This window comes from Carassius gibelio, chromosome A1 (genome assembly GCF_023724105.1).
Source record: "Carassius gibelio isolate Cgi1373 ecotype wild population from Czech Republic chromosome A1, carGib1.2-hapl.c, whole genome shotgun sequence".
In the NCBI taxonomy this organism is placed as follows: Eukaryota; Metazoa; Chordata; class Actinopteri; order Cypriniformes; family Cyprinidae; genus Carassius; species Carassius gibelio.
This window is the reverse complement of record NC_068371.1, coordinates 15,571,700-15,588,836: the sequence shown is the minus strand read 5'-3', so window position 1 is coordinate 15,588,836 and position 17,137 is coordinate 15,571,700. Positions and strand designations below refer to the sequence as shown.

The following is a 17,137-nucleotide window of genomic DNA, read 5'->3' as shown; positions in this document are numbered from 1 at the left end:
GGGATCTTAAAAGACTTGTAAAGTGTAATATTATCCTATATCTCGAAAAGGCTCCAGTAAAATGGTTTTATGTGATGTATAGATATAGTATGGGATGTCTTCTTTAAGAACTGACCTTTAATTGTTTCTTTCTCATCATAAAAAGTGTCTTCTAAATCAATGAATGTCCCATATCTCGTTTTCTACTAATATTGTAATGCTTTGAAAGGTTGAAAATTATAGTAATACAGAACAGTCAAGGAAAACAAGGTTACACGAATATTAGAGCAGATGGGCAAAAAAAGGTCGTCATATATCAAATCTGAACGTATAGATGAAAAGCGCTCTGAAAGCGCGTTAACTCTCTGTTGTTCTATTCTGCTATTACCGTAATTATAGTAATACACACGCATCTAAATTTCACTCGCGGCTGGCTTGACGGTGTTTTTCTGAAGTGCGGCTGGCTTGACCGCAGTCCTCTGAGGCCAGATCACAGCCATTCTAACAGGTGAGTCGATTAAACAGTAGGTTGTGTTTTTTTTTTCTGCAAATTTGTATGACCGGATAGCTAAATAGTTTAGAAGCTTGCAGTTATTTATGCGGGAGACAATTAACTTATAGGCTAACGTTATTTGTGGTTGTGTGGGATTTACTTTGAAGGCCTTTGTTAAATTGAACTCCTATTTGTGTGCAGACAGGCTTTGCCGCTTTATATTTGAATCTTACATGTTTCATAACATTCAGTTTTAACGCAAAATACGTATTAATTAACATTAGCCGTGTTTCCACTGTAGGGCCAACAGCAAGTGCATCACTACACGAGTCAGAAATATATTAATACGCCATGCTAAAGGATACATACTTGCTTAAAGGCCATTAATGTCTTGCAAACATTTTTTTTTATGCCTGTAAATGTCATAATCACTCAACTGAATAAAATCAGGTTATTGTAACTATACTTTTCTGTGACTGTTAGTTGCACATGTAGGCTAATTAGACAATTAATCAGCTATATGTCAATACTTACAGTTATCTCTCTCTCTCTTTCTCTCTTACAGTTACTTTTCAAAAGTTTCTCAAACATTGAGTCTGACATGAACGGGGTATGATTTTTTTTTATAGTATTATTACAAAAAGAGAGTGGTTAGTACTTTAAGGTTGTAAGAGTTTGCACTTGTGTCATATGCATTGTTGTAACTCCAGCTGTGTGTGATCTTTGTAGAGGTGGAGTGGGCTAAGCACAGCACAACAAACCAAACACCAAAGCAACCCTGTGTTTTCCATATTATTTTATATAATTATGCACACAGTTTTATTTTTCTTGGTGCAGATATTGCTGTGTAGCGTAATACAGCATTACTTTTATTTTCAGATCGATTGGCTGAGCCTCATGGGAGGCAACACACCTGGAGAGTCGGTCAGAAGACTGCTAAGGAAACTCGGGACGAATGCTCTATGGGCCCAATATAGTCTTAAAGGCCGCAAGGGAAAGAAGAATTTCCAGGAACTGTAAATATGTAATGTCATTGTTTCTCAGTTGTTTCTTATTCTAAACATTTTATATTAAGTCGCAGAAGATAAACTTTATTTTCAGAGCAAGCTAGGCCAAAGACTGCATATGAGTCATTGAGGAAATGAGCAGTGTATTTGTATACTTTATGCTTAATTATCATTTATTGTAAGTAGCAGTAACATGTTTGGTTTTTGTGTATCTTAACTGGATTTTAAGATGCCTGTCGTCGAACACACACCAAGGTGCTGGAAAAAGTAATTGAGGACTTCATATCAGAAACACTGAAGTTTGCACCACACAGAGATAAGGTAAGACTTTTTTAGTTTGTAAAACATTAAAAAGGAAAACATAGCACATATAATACAGATTATACTGTATACTAATACTTTGTTTTGTTTCCATAGATGCTGCAATCTAAGGTGTCACTTCAGGCCGAAGCAGAGACTTCGGGAAAAGAAGACACACAGAACAAACTTAATTAATTGTTTTACACACAGAACGTATTTTATGTAAGATTTGGAATGTTTCAGTTTGTGGAATGTTTGAGTATATAAAATGTGAAAGTTAAGATATCAGTAATGCCATTTTTTTTTCATTTAAATGTACTGTACTTTACAGTATACTTAAAGTATCCTTGGCAAAATGTAGACAAGTACAATATGAATGAAAATTATAAAATATATTAAAATATGAAAAATGATTGTTTAGTGTATTTAAGTTTTTGGTGTAGACAAATATAATTAAAATATTTTACCAAATGTTTGAATGTATATTTGTTTATAAAAAAAGTTCCCAGGGTAATGTTTGGAGGATATTTGGATATTTTATATGACGTTTAAACATTCAGCATTTTTTCCCCCTATCATTTTCCTAACAAGATGAAAAATTTGGACATTTGGAATGTTTAAAATCATTTAGAAATAATGTTTTCATAATGTTTTCAAGATGACAGAATGTAATGTTTCTATAACATTCACACATACCAAGAAAGAGCGTTCCTAATACATAAAAAAGGCACATTTCAAACATTTAACGAACATTCCTTAACATTTTCATAACATTTTCAAGATGATAGAATGGAATGTTTCTATAACGTTCACATAAACCTAGAAAAAAACGTTCCTAATACATTAAAAAAAAAGCACATTTCAAACATTTAACGAACATTCCTTAATAACATTTTCATAACGTTTCCAAGATGATAGAATGGAATGTTTCTATAACTTAAAACTCAAGTCTGTGGTTTATTTTTAAAGACAGCACCTATTTAAAAATGTTTCTCACCGATTACGGGGACATGAGCTCCATACAATCAGCTGGAGCCCAGTGATCATCTATCCGCTGAGAGCAGCCTCAACTCGGCTACCTTCTGATATGTGCTGCTGGCTCTGATGTTTCTTTAGAGGTTAAACATAAAATATAATTTGTTTTGGGTAAATCTAACAGGTAATCTTTGGTCTGTGTTCAATTTATCTATATGTTAAAATGAAAATAAAAAAGGCAATTGATATAATACTCCATTTTATTGTAATGGCTGTATACACATTTCCCTGAACCAAGTACATTTATGCGGCTATTATTATGTTTAAATGAAAACGAAAGGAGGCAGTGGTATTTGATATCCTACTGTATTTCTTTTTATTGTAAACAGTGGGGAAAAAAAGTTTCTGGTACAAATGTGCCAGGTATTTTTGGTGGAAACGCGGCATTTGATGGCCTAAGGGGGAGATCAATTTCATTTTTGAGTAAACTATTATTTTAACCAGCACACATCACAACAAGATGCATGATTTAAGGAATCATTCACAAATGCTGCACACATGCAACTTTAATACAACTGGTCAAGTGTCATATGAATAATCATCAACATTCCCAGCATGATCTGGTCAGCTTATGAGGTATGAGGACTAGTTGCCATGGTGACTGAGCAAGTGGATGAGATTTTGCTGAGGATAGTTTAACCTTGACTGTCAGCGGTAGGAACATGTGGAGCTTTTCTAATTTCTTCCTATTTCTAGATTTATTTCTCACCTGACTGGAATTATATTTTTAGCATTATAAATGTGCAGGAATTGAACTTAGAAAGTCAATCAGTGAATCGTTCTGATCTGAAATTGCATCTCTGTAATTGGTCATAACCAAAGGTAAATTGGCAGCGATAAGGCAAACATTTCTGCGTTTGATTATATTTAAATTATTCTCAGGACATTTTCATAGATAAAATAAGTTCTGTGCTGACAGGTTATTGCAAATAAATCTAATTAGACCAAATTTTGCACATGTTGTCTCTTTAGAATGAAACAGGTTATTACAATTCATAATTTACAATACTATTTAATTTTCTCAGAATTACCACGTTCTAAAACAAACTCATATTAAACATTTGATAAATTAAAGAATTTACAATAAACATGATTATTTCAATGCATGCTATGTAAATTCATAATTTATAATAATTTTCATAATTTTTTAATTTAAATGTATTTATATATATATATATATATATATATATATATATATATATATATATATATATATATATATATATATATATATATATATATATATATATATTCATATGAAAATAATATTGGCTATATTAAACAGTTTAAGTTTAATTAAACTGTTTATCTGTGTTCCTGCTCTTATTGTCAGGTCACAAATCCTGATATCCTGATAGTCTTTCAACCATATATTCATATAACACTAAATTTATATATATATATATATATATATATATATATATATATATATATATATATATATATAATTAGTATGTCTAAAATTGTAAGGTATTTCCCTTTTTTAAATAAAAAAAGGAGTTGCAGATACTTATATATTGTTCATATATGTTCTAAATGGTCATTTATGTATATACATATATATGAAAAAAAAAACTTTTATATAAATTATTATTATTATTATTATTATTTTTCAAAGGTTCAAATACCAAATTATATATAACCTTTATGCATTTTAAATTTTTTAACCACAATGTGTAATACCTTAATTGTATTCAGAATTATACATACTCTAACAGTCTCATAAACGCCGTTATCAGTGTCACCACATGAATTAAAGGTGCACAACGTGAACGGTTTTCTGCTAGTGGATTCTGCAATCATTTGTTGAGCCCTTCAGTGACTCAACTAATAGCACATGGCTCCATCAAATCATGACAGAACACATATGCCGTTCCAACAAGAACCTGTCCATCAATGTCACCATTTCATCATTTATATATATATATATATATATATATATATATATATATATATATATATATATATATATATATATATATATATATATATATATATATTTTATGCTGTTGTGTCTTCATTAATCTTCATGCATCTGCACTAAAATGTGCACTTCAAATAAGTTTAGGTTTGATCAATTAAATTTCACTCAGTACACTGATTGAGGAAGGCATTCAGTTCTGTACACTCTCGGAAAAAAAAGTACAATTTTGTACCAAAGAAGGTACAAACCCTTGTCACTGGGGCAGTACCTTTTACTGGTACAAAATTGTACCTTAATGTGAAGTAACAAATTTGTACCATTATAGTTTGTACCTTTAAGGACATGATTTGTACCATGGAAAACCAAAATGTACCTTTTTTTTTTTTTACTTACTGGTACAATATTGTACCTTTACCTAAGGTACATATTTGATCCTTTAAGGTACCACCCCAGTGACAAGCCCTTTTGTACCTTAACGGTGTCAAATATGTTCCTTCAAGAACTATTAAAGGCCATTTTTCTATTGAATAACATCAATTTAATATGAAAAACAATACACATGTTTGTGAATACTTTGTTACAGGTTATTTTGTAAAACTCATCTCTGCAGTTTACAATGAAGATTTCAAACATTTTTAACAGAACATAAAAAAAACAATTCTCCATTTGCTACAAGATATTTCACTAAAATGTCACAATGTCAGTTTCATTTTCCAATCTACAATAAAAATTCATAAGCCATTCACAATACACAAATACAGGTGTTTGAATACTGTTACAGGTTCAAATATTTCTTGTATTGTAAATACATCTCTACAGTTTACAATGGAGATTTCAAACATTTTTAACAGAACATAAAAAAACATTTCTCCATTTGCTACAAGATATTTCACTAAAATGTCAATTTCATTTTCCAATCTACAATAAAAGTTCACAAGCTATTCACAATACAATTTAGACTTACATTTTTAAATTCCACACAATACCCTTGAATTTACATAACATTAACAGTTTTAAAGGACTAATTAAATTATGTATAGCATTATAAACATTTTAATGAGATGTAGGTGAGTATGTTAAAATTTAAACCTAATGTTTTGTAGGTGAGTGACTATGCATATCTGGCTCCTACATACAAATGGTCATCAACCACATAAAGGTCAAGTGCCTGGTGGTCCAGTTCCTCTCCTGGCATCACACAAAACCAATCCTTATCATATGAAACCCGAAATGCATGGAAATGAGAGTCAAACGATTGTGGGAGCAAAAGTTTCCCACACAGTATCCACAATGTATCTACATTGAAAACGTACTTAACCTGAAAGAATAAAGGAACTTCCTCTGTATGCACAACATCAATAACAAACACATCTTTGGTGCTGTACTTTACATTATTTACACAAACCTCTTTTACACGTTGAAGTGTTTTACCTGCAAAATCTATGGCTTGACAACTTTTGTGTCTTTTAAGTGTATTTTGAAGCTCTCTGGGTAAAGATGTAAATGGAGTGCTTATGCTTGTTCCAGACACTTTTTCATAATCACTCAACATGCTTTCTGATGAAAACTCCCAACACTGTTTGAATTGGTGTCTTTTGCTTAAGGAAGCAGCAATATTCATGAAGTTTCTACAGGTGCTAGATACAGTTTTAAAATACTGATGTTTACTTTCAAAACGCATACACCAAAGTGGACGCAGCGGACCATAAGATGAAATAAGTCTAGCATAATGAATTAGATAATGACACTTGGGTGTAATGATGTCAAATACATCTTTTAACTCTTGTAAGAACTCTTTCACTTTCAAATCAAGAATCGGGAGGTTTTCTCTTTTCACTCTAGGGGCCATAACTGTATCTGCAATTTCTCGACATAGAAGATAAACATTCCAATATTCAGAATTGGGTGGAATGCGATGTGCAATCAAAAAAGGTAAAAGCCTAAATAAGCACCATTTTTGTGAGGCTGATCCCGAGATGCTAGAATTGTGTAAAATTTTCTCAGAAAGCTGGGATGGTTTGTTTGCTCTGTCATTTTGCCGTATTGAGAATTGACTCAATTCAGCATTTACTTCCTGCATAGTCATATGCTTTTCTCTATGTGCTTTACATAAAACTAGTTTGACTACTAAAGGTATTACGCCTTCTAATAAGTCGTGCATAATATCTGGTGGCAGTCCTTTTGTCACATCAAAGTAACTTAGTTCATCAAATGGACAGATTCTCTGAACACCATATACTGCACTGTTGGTAGGATTCTCCTTTATGGACTCTAAATGATATTTGTGGACTTCTGAAGTTCTGAGAATGAATTTATCTTCACTGAAAAACTCATTCTTATTTGAGTGGGTTGCCATACAGTATCTGCATATTCGTCCTGAGTTAAAGGACATGCTAAATCCACCAATCATGTGAGCAGACAAATTGTCCCCAGAGATAGAAGCCAAAGCAGCACGCACATTGAATGTCTTATTACTGAACATCAAATCAAAGCCATCAGTTGACAGTAATTTTAGATCATCCAACAGAGGTTTCAAAATAATGTCCATGTGCTGCTTAAACAAAGAATGCTTAACAAGTAATGCAAGGTGGATATGCTTTAGCTGAGACCTGCGTTTTACACCTATATTGCCAACACTATAGTAAATAGCACAGAGTTTGTGTTTGTTTCTTTTGGAACCAAGCGGATTGACCACTTCAAACTCATCTTCGTAAAAGTGCAGGCGCAATGCAGCTGGATGTTTGGAAAAGAATGGATGTTCCTTAAAGTACTTTCCATCATTGTAGTCCCTCAGCACATGCTCATCCCTAGGCTGAATGTTTTGTTCCTGTATTGAGTCCCATACATCCTCATGGCTGCAGTACTTTTTGAGCACATCAATGATGGGAACATAAGCAAAATTTCTGCAATCATTTGTTGAGCCCTTCAGTGACTCAACTAATAGCACATGGCTCCATCAAATCATGACAGAACACATATGCCGTTCCAACAAGAACCTGTCCATCAATGTCACCATTTCATCATTTATATATATATATATATATATATATATATATATATATATATATATATATATATATTTTATGCTGTTGTGTCTTCATTAATCTTCATGCATCTGCACTAAAATGTGCACTTCAAATAAGTTTAGGTTTGATCAATTAAATTTCACTCAGTACACTGATTGAGGAAGGCATTCAGTTCTGTACACTCTCGGAAAAAAAAGTACAATTTTGTACCAAAGAAGGTACAAACCCTTGTCACTGGGGCAGTACCTTTTACTGGTACAAAATTGTACCTTAATGTGAAGTAACAAATTTGTACCATTATAGTTTGTACCTTTAAGGACATGATTTGTACCATGGAAAACCAAAATGTACCTTTTTTTTTTTTTACTTACTGGTACAATATTGTACCTTTACCTAAGGTACATATTTGATCCTTTAAGGTACCACCCCAGTGACAAGCCCTTTTGTACCTTAACGGTGTCAAATATGTTCCTTCAAGAACTATTAAAGGCCATTTTTCTATTGAATAACATCAATTTAATATGAAAAACAATACACATGTTTGTGAATACTTTGTTACAGGTTATTTTGTAAAACTCATCTCTGCAGTTTACAATGAAGATTTCAAACATTTTTAACAGAACATAAAAAAAACAATTCTCCATTTGCTACAAGATATTTCACTAAAATGTCACAATGTCAGTTTCATTTTCCAATCTACAATAAAAATTCATAAGCCATTCACAATACACAAATACAGGTGTTTGAATACTGTTACAGGTTCAAATATTTCTTGTATTGTAAATACATCTCTACAGTTTACAATGGAGATTTCAAACATTTTTAACAGAACATAAAAAAACATTTCTCCATTTGCTACAAGATATTTCACTAAAATGTGAACTGTAACTGTATCTGCAATTTCTCGACATAGAAGATAAACATTCCAATATTCAGAATTGGGTGGAATGCGATGTGCAATCAAAAAAGGTAAAAGCCTAAATAAGCACCATTTTTGTGAGGCTGATCCCGAGATGCTAGAATTGTGTAAAATTTTCTCAGAAAGCTGGGATGGTTTGTTTGCTCTGTCATTTTGCCGTATTGAGAATTGACTCAATTCAGCATTTACTTCCTGCATAGTCATATGCTTTTCTCTATGTGCTTTACATAAAACTAGTTTGACTACTAAAGGTATTACGCCTTCTAATAAGTCGTGCATAATATCTGGTGGCAGTCCTTTTGTCACATCAAAAGTAACTTAGTTCATCAAATGGACAGATTCTCTGAACACCATATACTGCACTGTTGGTAGGATTCTCCTTTATGGACTCTAAATGATATTTGTGGACTTCTGAAGTTCTGAGAATGAATTTATCTTCACTGAAAAACTCATTCTTATTTGAGTGGGTTGCCATACAGTATCTGCATATTCGTCCTGAGTTAAAGGACATGCTAAATCCACCAATCATGTGAGCAGACAAATTGTCCCCAGAGATAGAAGCCAAAGCAGCACGCACATTGAATGTCTTATTACTGAACATCAAATCAAAGCCATCAGTTGACAGTAATTTTAGATCATCCAACAGAGGTTTCAAAATAATGTCCATGTGCTGCTTAAACAAAGAATGCTTAACAAGTAATGCAAGGTGGATATGCTTTAGCTGAGACCTGCGTTTTACACCTATATTGCCAACACTATAGTAAATAGCACAGAGTTTGTGTTTGTTTCTTTTGGAACCAAGCGGATTGACCACTTCAAACTCATCTTCGTAAAAGTGCAGGCGCAATGCAGCTGGATGTTTGGAAAAGAATGGATGTTCCTTAAAGTACTTTCCATCATTGTAGTCCCTCAGCACATGCTCATCCCTAGGCTGAATGTTTTGTTCCTGTATTGAGTCCCATACATCCTCATGGCTGCAGTACTTTTTGAGCACATCAATGATGGGAACATAAGCAAAATTTCCAATCACATGACCATTAACATCTCTAACAGTATGCTGCACAGGTTCTATCATGTCCAAATGAGAAATACAGTATTCTTTGAACAAATGTTCAGAGTCTATTACCTTACAGGCCTCAGCAAAAAAGTCAAATGATTGTAAATGCCCTACAAGTTCAGGAATTTCTTCAATATTAAAACCATTTTGCTTCAGATGGTAAGAAAGCAATGAATCATAGTTTTCTTTGAAGAAACTAAACAGAAACTTGACATCTTGCAAGATTTCTTGCTGAACAGACTGCGGTAGGACATTTTTTTCTCTGCATTTCAATACAAAGGAAACCAGATTTCCTCTGAAATTAGTCAAAAGATCGTTCATATCCAGCATAACATCTTCAGGAGTATCCTCTGCAGTGTCAGTGTTGACTTCATTGTCACTAATGTCAACTTCATTGTCACTAATGTCAACTTCATCCTCTCCAGTGACATTATGACTTGGCCAAATGTGAGTTCTGTGTTTTCTATATACATGACGCCTGAAAGACTCGTATTTGAAAAAGTATTTTTGACATCCATCAAGTCCGCAACAGATGGAAAAGTCATGTTCATGAGCATGAATCAATCCTACATGTTTGATTAGTTTCACTACAGTAAAATGTCTGCGTGAACACTTTGGACATGCATAGGGTCGTGGCATCCTCTCAGGCTAAGATAAAAGATTAATAATCCTGACGACAGCAGTTGGCAATGGTTTGTCACCAGGTGCAGTTACCTTCAACACATGCCTTTGGAGAAAGAGTAGTGTGTTCCTGTTGTACGAGGGATATGCAAGGTTGAATAAAAAATACATGCAAAAAGCAGAGAGAACACCGTCCTCCACCCCAACTGCTCGGCAAACTTCAGATCCCTCCATTTTCACAGTGCTGAAAATTCTCTTCTCGCTGAAGACCTGTTTCCAGTTAGACACTCCCAAAATCTGTACAATGGGATATGGTGTGGCTGGTTCTTCCTAAACAGAATGGAAAAAACATCAAAAGTAAATCTGGATTAAATTCATGTTTCCAATGACTAAATTCATGTTCTAGCTACAACTGTCTATCTACACTTAAGCCAGAATAGTTTTTATATTATCCTACTTTTAGGGATGCACCGAATAAATTCAGGGCCAAAACTTCTAGATGCACTTGGCCAAAAACCAAAAAATTACTTTTTAAAAATAATTTCTTTTCTTTTTTTTTTTTTTTTATAAATTTTAAAAGACTTTAATAAATTAAATTATTTAATGATTCTGAATTTAAAACATACAAGCCAATAAATGAAAATAATCAATTTCGGTGCATACCTATTTGCTTTAGATTCTTTGCATTAAATACCTGTCTGATTGTGACATAATCGTCCACTTTCTCCCTGAAAATCACCGGAAGTAAAACCAGAGCAGCACGAAAATCCATATCTAAAAAGACATTGAATAGGTATTAGGGGTGTAACAGTTCAAATTGCTCACGGTTCAGTTTGTATCATGGTTTTAAGGGTCATAGTTTCGGTACATGTCATGTTCACAGAAAAAGTCTACTGACAAAAAAAATAAATCAAACTACAAGCAACTGCAAAAATAAATACAATAAAGCAAAGATACAAATAAAATAAACAGTGCTTTTCAGGTTTTTCTGGTAATTACTTTGGGTAGTGGAACTGTTTCATACAATTTTTCTTCAACAAACCATATTATTGTTACCGGTGCTCAGCTGCAACACCAGTTACATTACTTTCCCAATGTTCTTATGGTAATAAAAGTAATTTAGTTCAGTTAGAGAACAAACACTACAATTAAAAATGTGAACGTTTTACTCTCGAATTAGTGATTTAACATCCTGCCCCCAGGCACCTTATAGCAGGTATAAAGACGTACAATATTCAATTTGTATTTTCAATACAAGCTGTCTAAACAGAAAACATGCATACCACAAAGACTCTCTGCAACAGCTTCTCTTCTGGCATCCATGTAATGTGCTTCTATAACGGATTTCCCCTTAGCCAAACTCAAAACATTGGACACAATTTTGCTGAAGGAATCCTGGAAACACCGGCTTAAATTTACGGCATGCATTCGACCCATTTCCTGGAATAACTGAAATACAAATACAGAAGAAAAAAAAAAAACTATTTAAATTAATGTTATTTCTTTTCTCACCATAGTATAAAGTTACAGTTCACACACCATGCTCTAATGGGAACTTTCAAAAGCTTGTTCCCACATTGAGATATTGTGTTGTTTACACAAAAATATTGTTTTCACTTAAGCAGCATTTATGCACAGCTATTGTGAATGGGCTTCTCTCATGCACTCTTGAATGTTCAAAGGAGAGCAGGGTTTTTCCTGCAGAGAATTACGAGGCGGCCGCCTAAGTCAAATTTCGTATAAAAACATAACATTTCAATTAATCAAGAGTGGAGGACATATAAATCGTTATAATACGTTGAGTTTAATAAAGACACAGAACTCTCATTACTGTAAAACGCAAAGAACGTGTGACACTTTTACTTTCGTTTTCAACAACGTAATTCTCTTCAGGGAAATACATTCAAGGAAAACATATCAGGGCTCGATAATAATGCTTGTCTGTGACACATGTGTTTTTTTAAGGGACAAGTGAAAGAGAATTGTACTTGCCTGACAGGACAAATGCCCCGATTAAAATAATTTTCAATATTAAAAAAAAAATAACTAGGGAATCACAGAAAACGAGAGGATGATTCTGATTTAATTTAAAGTGGTGATTAATGAATTTATCTTTAAAATGAAAAAAAAAAAAAACCTTCCGGGAGGTGCATGTCCACAGACATTTTTTTTTTTTTTTTTTGCACAAGTAACATGGACAGTAATTTTTATGCTTTCAGAATTGTTTTTTTTTTTTTTTTTTTAAGTAATAATCCGCTACCATTGTATGGAAAACAGTAAACAATATGTATAAGCTTTTTTTTTCTTACTTACAACTGAAGGGGTCCTGAGGAAGGGATATTTCTGAAAAATTTCTGCAGTAGGAATGCCATTGGTTATTTCCCTCCTCCTCCAAGCAAATGTTTGTTTCATTTTTTCATCCACTATTGCAGCATCTGGTTGGGTCTTCTTGTACTGGTCCTGTAAGGTCTTCACATGGGCATTGATTGAAATAGCATCCTCACCAATAGAAGAGACACAGTCTTCATCTGCCTATAATGCAAAACACATGTAATGACAAGATTACAGGTTTCAAGATTTAGTCATATATAATCTGAGTGAATTATTCCTTTGATGAAAGACTACAGTTTAAAGCTGTAGTTTAGTGTTTTATATTGTGATGTATCACTGCTAGACATTGCTTACCACAGATCTGCTGGTTCTCTGACAACTAGCCTCTTTTTCTCCAGGTTTCTTTACATTGTGACCATATTTCATTTTAATCTTTTTTACCTCCTCTTCGTTAACAAGTGGGGACCTTTCAGTTTTAAATTTTCTTTTCAGGGACATGTGCCAGGTATGCTGTTGTAAAAAAAAAAAAAAAAAAAAAAACTATGTCAAGCTGAAGTTAGTGTTTTCTGGGAAGGCAGTTAAAATGTGCCATACTAATCGATGGTTGAAAAAAAGCCAAAAAGGGTCATGAAACAGTAAACTAAATCTGAGATTCATTTGTGTAGCATCTATTTGTTTCAATTGTAAAAGAAAATAATTGTGCAGCCCTAATCAAAATTCACTAATCTAATTTCCAAACGCGATTACGATTATGGATGCCATGATTACGTAATTGATATCGTATTAAACCCTTTCAAGCCCTTTCGAAATCTGTTTTTCATACATTGTTGGTAACACTTTATGGTTATCTTAAGTCAGCTGATCGCTATGATTTTCAGGAACGGAATTTTGAGAAAAACAGGTTTAATTAACTGTCACATCCTGCTAGCGGGACGATTGGCGCTCTTATTTATTGCCTTTTTTTAATATCACATTTTAGTAATCATCATAGATAAGGAAGCATTCGAAAGCTTACGAACTCAAAATTCATCATGTGAAAACCGTTTTGAAATTGGACGACTGAGCAAGGCGAGCAAGTCCCCGTGAACCGGAAGTTACAACAAACGACTTTATATATATATACACTAGGGGTGTAACGGTTCACAAAATTCACGGTTCGGTTCGATACGATACACTGATGTCACGGTTCGGTTCGGTTCGGTTCGATACGTTTTAGATACAGCAAAATGTAAAAACATCTCAACTTTTCAGAATGCCGCAAGCGCACCGCGGGTCATGTGACAAGAACTAACCAATCAGCTTCATCCTTTCCCGTAACAACGTTGAGAGCTCAGCCAAGATGAAGGATCAGCTGATCATAGTTGTATATGGATTGCAATTTTGAAATAAATTTAGTAGCAGAGCTACTGCAAGCGATTTTTAGAGCTGCAAATCCATTTATCCTTCGCTGAAATTTCCGCGTCTCATGGAGAGAGCACGTCATTGTTGCTTAGCAAAGACAGACGCCTCATGAGCGCTTCTGCCCGAGCGCTTTGGAAAGGAGGAGAAAGACGCGCTTAGCGTTTTCCATGCGTTTTTAGGCACGATATGTGAACGGCCCCTAAGGCGCTCGCTCACTCAGCACGCGCTGAAGGCTCGTTGCAAAATGTCGAATGCCTTTAACAGACCAGAAATATAAGATCCTAAAATAACCAACAGGTCTGGTGTTTGGGTTGGATTCCCTGTAAGCTATAGTTTCTAAATGCTGCAGGGATAGTTTGCTGCGTGCATGTTTCTCCTTTTTTTCGTCTTTTCCCAGATAGTACTGACGCATATATCCCAGATATTCACGCTGGTGTTTTTTTTTTTTTTTTTTTATTCCCGCTGGTGTACCCTGTCATGTTGCAGATGCGACATACCGTTGTTTTTTTATCCACCACTCTCTTGCCATCACCATTATAGCTTAAAGGGAATCCAAAGTGCACCCAAACACCAGACCTGTTGGTTATTGGAGGATCTTCTCATTTCTAGTCTGTTAAACGCATTGGCTATTTTGCAACGAGCCTTCAGCGTGTACTGAGTGAGCGAGCACCTGCTGAGTAGCCTAACATAAACATATAAGATGGTGTTTTTTTCTTCTTCGGGAGTGTCAGGGGCGTTGCCTGTTACGTTGTTTGGGTTATTGGGCTACCTTGTTGAACGCATATCATTATATTTCTCTCTCTCTCTCTTTTTTTTTTTTTTTCAAATATAATTAATTACTCCAACGAACCGTTCGGTATACATAATGCGTACCGCGTACCGAACCGAAAGCGTCGTACCGAACGGTTCAATACGAATACGCGTATCGTTACACCCCTAATATACACACACACACACACACAGTTAGCTTAGGCTTTGTTTTTAAAATATGGACATTAGTTTGGCTATAATGCTCAGTCACAAAATAGTAAAAACAACACTAAAAAAAAATTGTGATAAAATTGTGAATTTCCTGGAAAAAATCGTGATATGATATTTTTGCCATATCGGCCACCCCCATTTCCAAATGAAACTGAATATAGAAAAGAGGGCAGGGTTTTACTTTAGCACTCCTCCTCTCCATCTCTCACTCATAGCAGACTAACGGTTTTACGGGAGTTGCCATGCAACGATTGGTTGCTGATCAAAAAGGAAATTACCATATTTGTATCTGACAGCATTGTACAGAAGAGGGAGAGAGCTTTCTAACCATGTATGTGATGACAGGGAGCAGACAGAGATCACGGATTAGTGGGATGATTTAGAATGCCAACTTTTGTTGAATTATTGAGAAATCTACAGACGCAAATAGATAAAGTGTAATAAAATAAAGACCTAAATGTGTATGTTACTGTATGTGGACTTTTTTTCACCAGAAAGTCTCTTCAGCTTGCCACTATAAATCGCTATTTTTCTGCACTGAACTAATGAATATTGCCATAAAAGAATTTTCAAAAAACATTTAAACCTGTAGCGAGAAAAAAAAACAGATCTATAAATTACATTAATGTAAAAAAAAAAATTTAATTAAACAGCTGACTTACATATCCATTTCCCTCTGCATCTCTCAGGAAAGGGTATTTGGAGATAAGAGCCTTGACAGCGCAAACATAGTCACTGTTTGAAGGATATCTATCAGAAGATTAAAAAAAAAGTGTGCAAAGTTACTACAAATGTTTACCAGGGTTTGGAATTTAAAAAACAAAATAGTGTTTATTAAACTTACAGTGTGTGCTGAGCCATAGTCTCGTGCAGCACTCGTACAATTTTATGCCGGTAAGTGCTGATCTTATGACATGGTTCTTTGTTATCCAATTTTAACTGAACATCCTTTGGGAATTTTGGTAGTGAGAAGACAAGAGGAAATGGGGCTGGAATTCTTTGCTCTTGGCTGTTTAGAGGAATGACGCAGAATAGAAACGAAACAGTATGAAATGTTCATATCATGATTGTAGTGACCAAAATGATGCCTGAATTTTAACAGCATTAGCTACGTTTACATGGACACAATCAGAATGAAATAAATACAAATGATGAATCTGAACAAGGTGTATACATGAATGATAAATAAAGTAATCGGGTTGATGTGCGCGTTTATACGTCACAAGTTTCAAATCAGATTTGATGTTTTATACAGTTTCCCGCTGTTCGCGCATAAATATTCTCCTTTATTGGTTATTTATTTGTTTTAAACAGCAGACGTAATATTAATTCATCTCTGGTCATAATTTAGAGCAGATTAACCGGTTTGCCATGCTGCTTATTGATCACGCAGGAAAAATGCCCCTCCCCACGGCCAAAACCAGACGTCTGTGGATGAGAATCCAAAACAAGGACTGGTGGGACGTTGTCCTGCTTCACTTCACAGAGACGTGAGTGAAATGAGGATTTTAGAATGACGGGAAACGTATTAATATAACACTTAATTCAACAGGAAGAACAGCTCGTTCCACGCGTCATACGTCATTACGCTATTTAATGTCATTGCACAGTCCTTTCGGTTTCGATTTTCAATCCGAGCAAGTAATTACATGTTCTCTCGATCGGATTACAAAAGGGATAAACCACCCAATTCAATCCGATCGAAATTTCATCCGGATCAAGCTAAATCGCATCGATCAAGGTGTTTACATGTTTTTAGTCCGATTGAGCCATCAATTCAATTACAAGTGTCCATGTAAACGCAGCTATTGATAAAATGTTCTGGAATGTTCTAAAAGTACTCACATATACTGAAATCACTTCACAGAATTGTATGTTGAAACCAACAAAAATTAGCAGCATTATGCACTTTTTGCAACATAAAATGATGGCCAGATTTTAAATAAACAAATTAATCAAACGACTTAATTCATTTGGACTTATTTTGCGATCTCTTCATTGAAGTTTTGAAGCATCAGAGTTTTGGGTGAATAGACTTTTAATAAAGTGACTTCTGTGAAATC

General features: G+C 34.3%; 2 long non-coding RNA genes across 2 annotated transcripts; both read right to left on the bottom strand.

Moving 5' to 3' along the window:
* Positions 1–11,054: 11,054 nt before the first annotated feature.
* Positions 11,055–12,888, bottom strand: LOC128014636 (uncharacterized). Its single transcript, XR_008183609.1, has 3 exons — positions 12,675–12,888; positions 11,645–11,810; positions 11,055–11,135 (listed from the first exon to the last, which is right to left on the bottom strand). It is a non-coding gene; the product is annotated as an uncharacterized LOC128014636 (long non-coding RNA).
* Positions 12,889–12,893: 5 nt separating this feature from the next.
* Positions 12,894–16,383, bottom strand: LOC128014682 (uncharacterized). Its single transcript, XR_008183635.1, has 3 exons — positions 15,919–16,383; positions 15,737–15,824; positions 12,894–13,202 (listed from the first exon to the last, which is right to left on the bottom strand). It is a non-coding gene; the product is annotated as an uncharacterized LOC128014682 (long non-coding RNA).
* Positions 16,384–17,137: the final 754 nt, after the last annotated feature.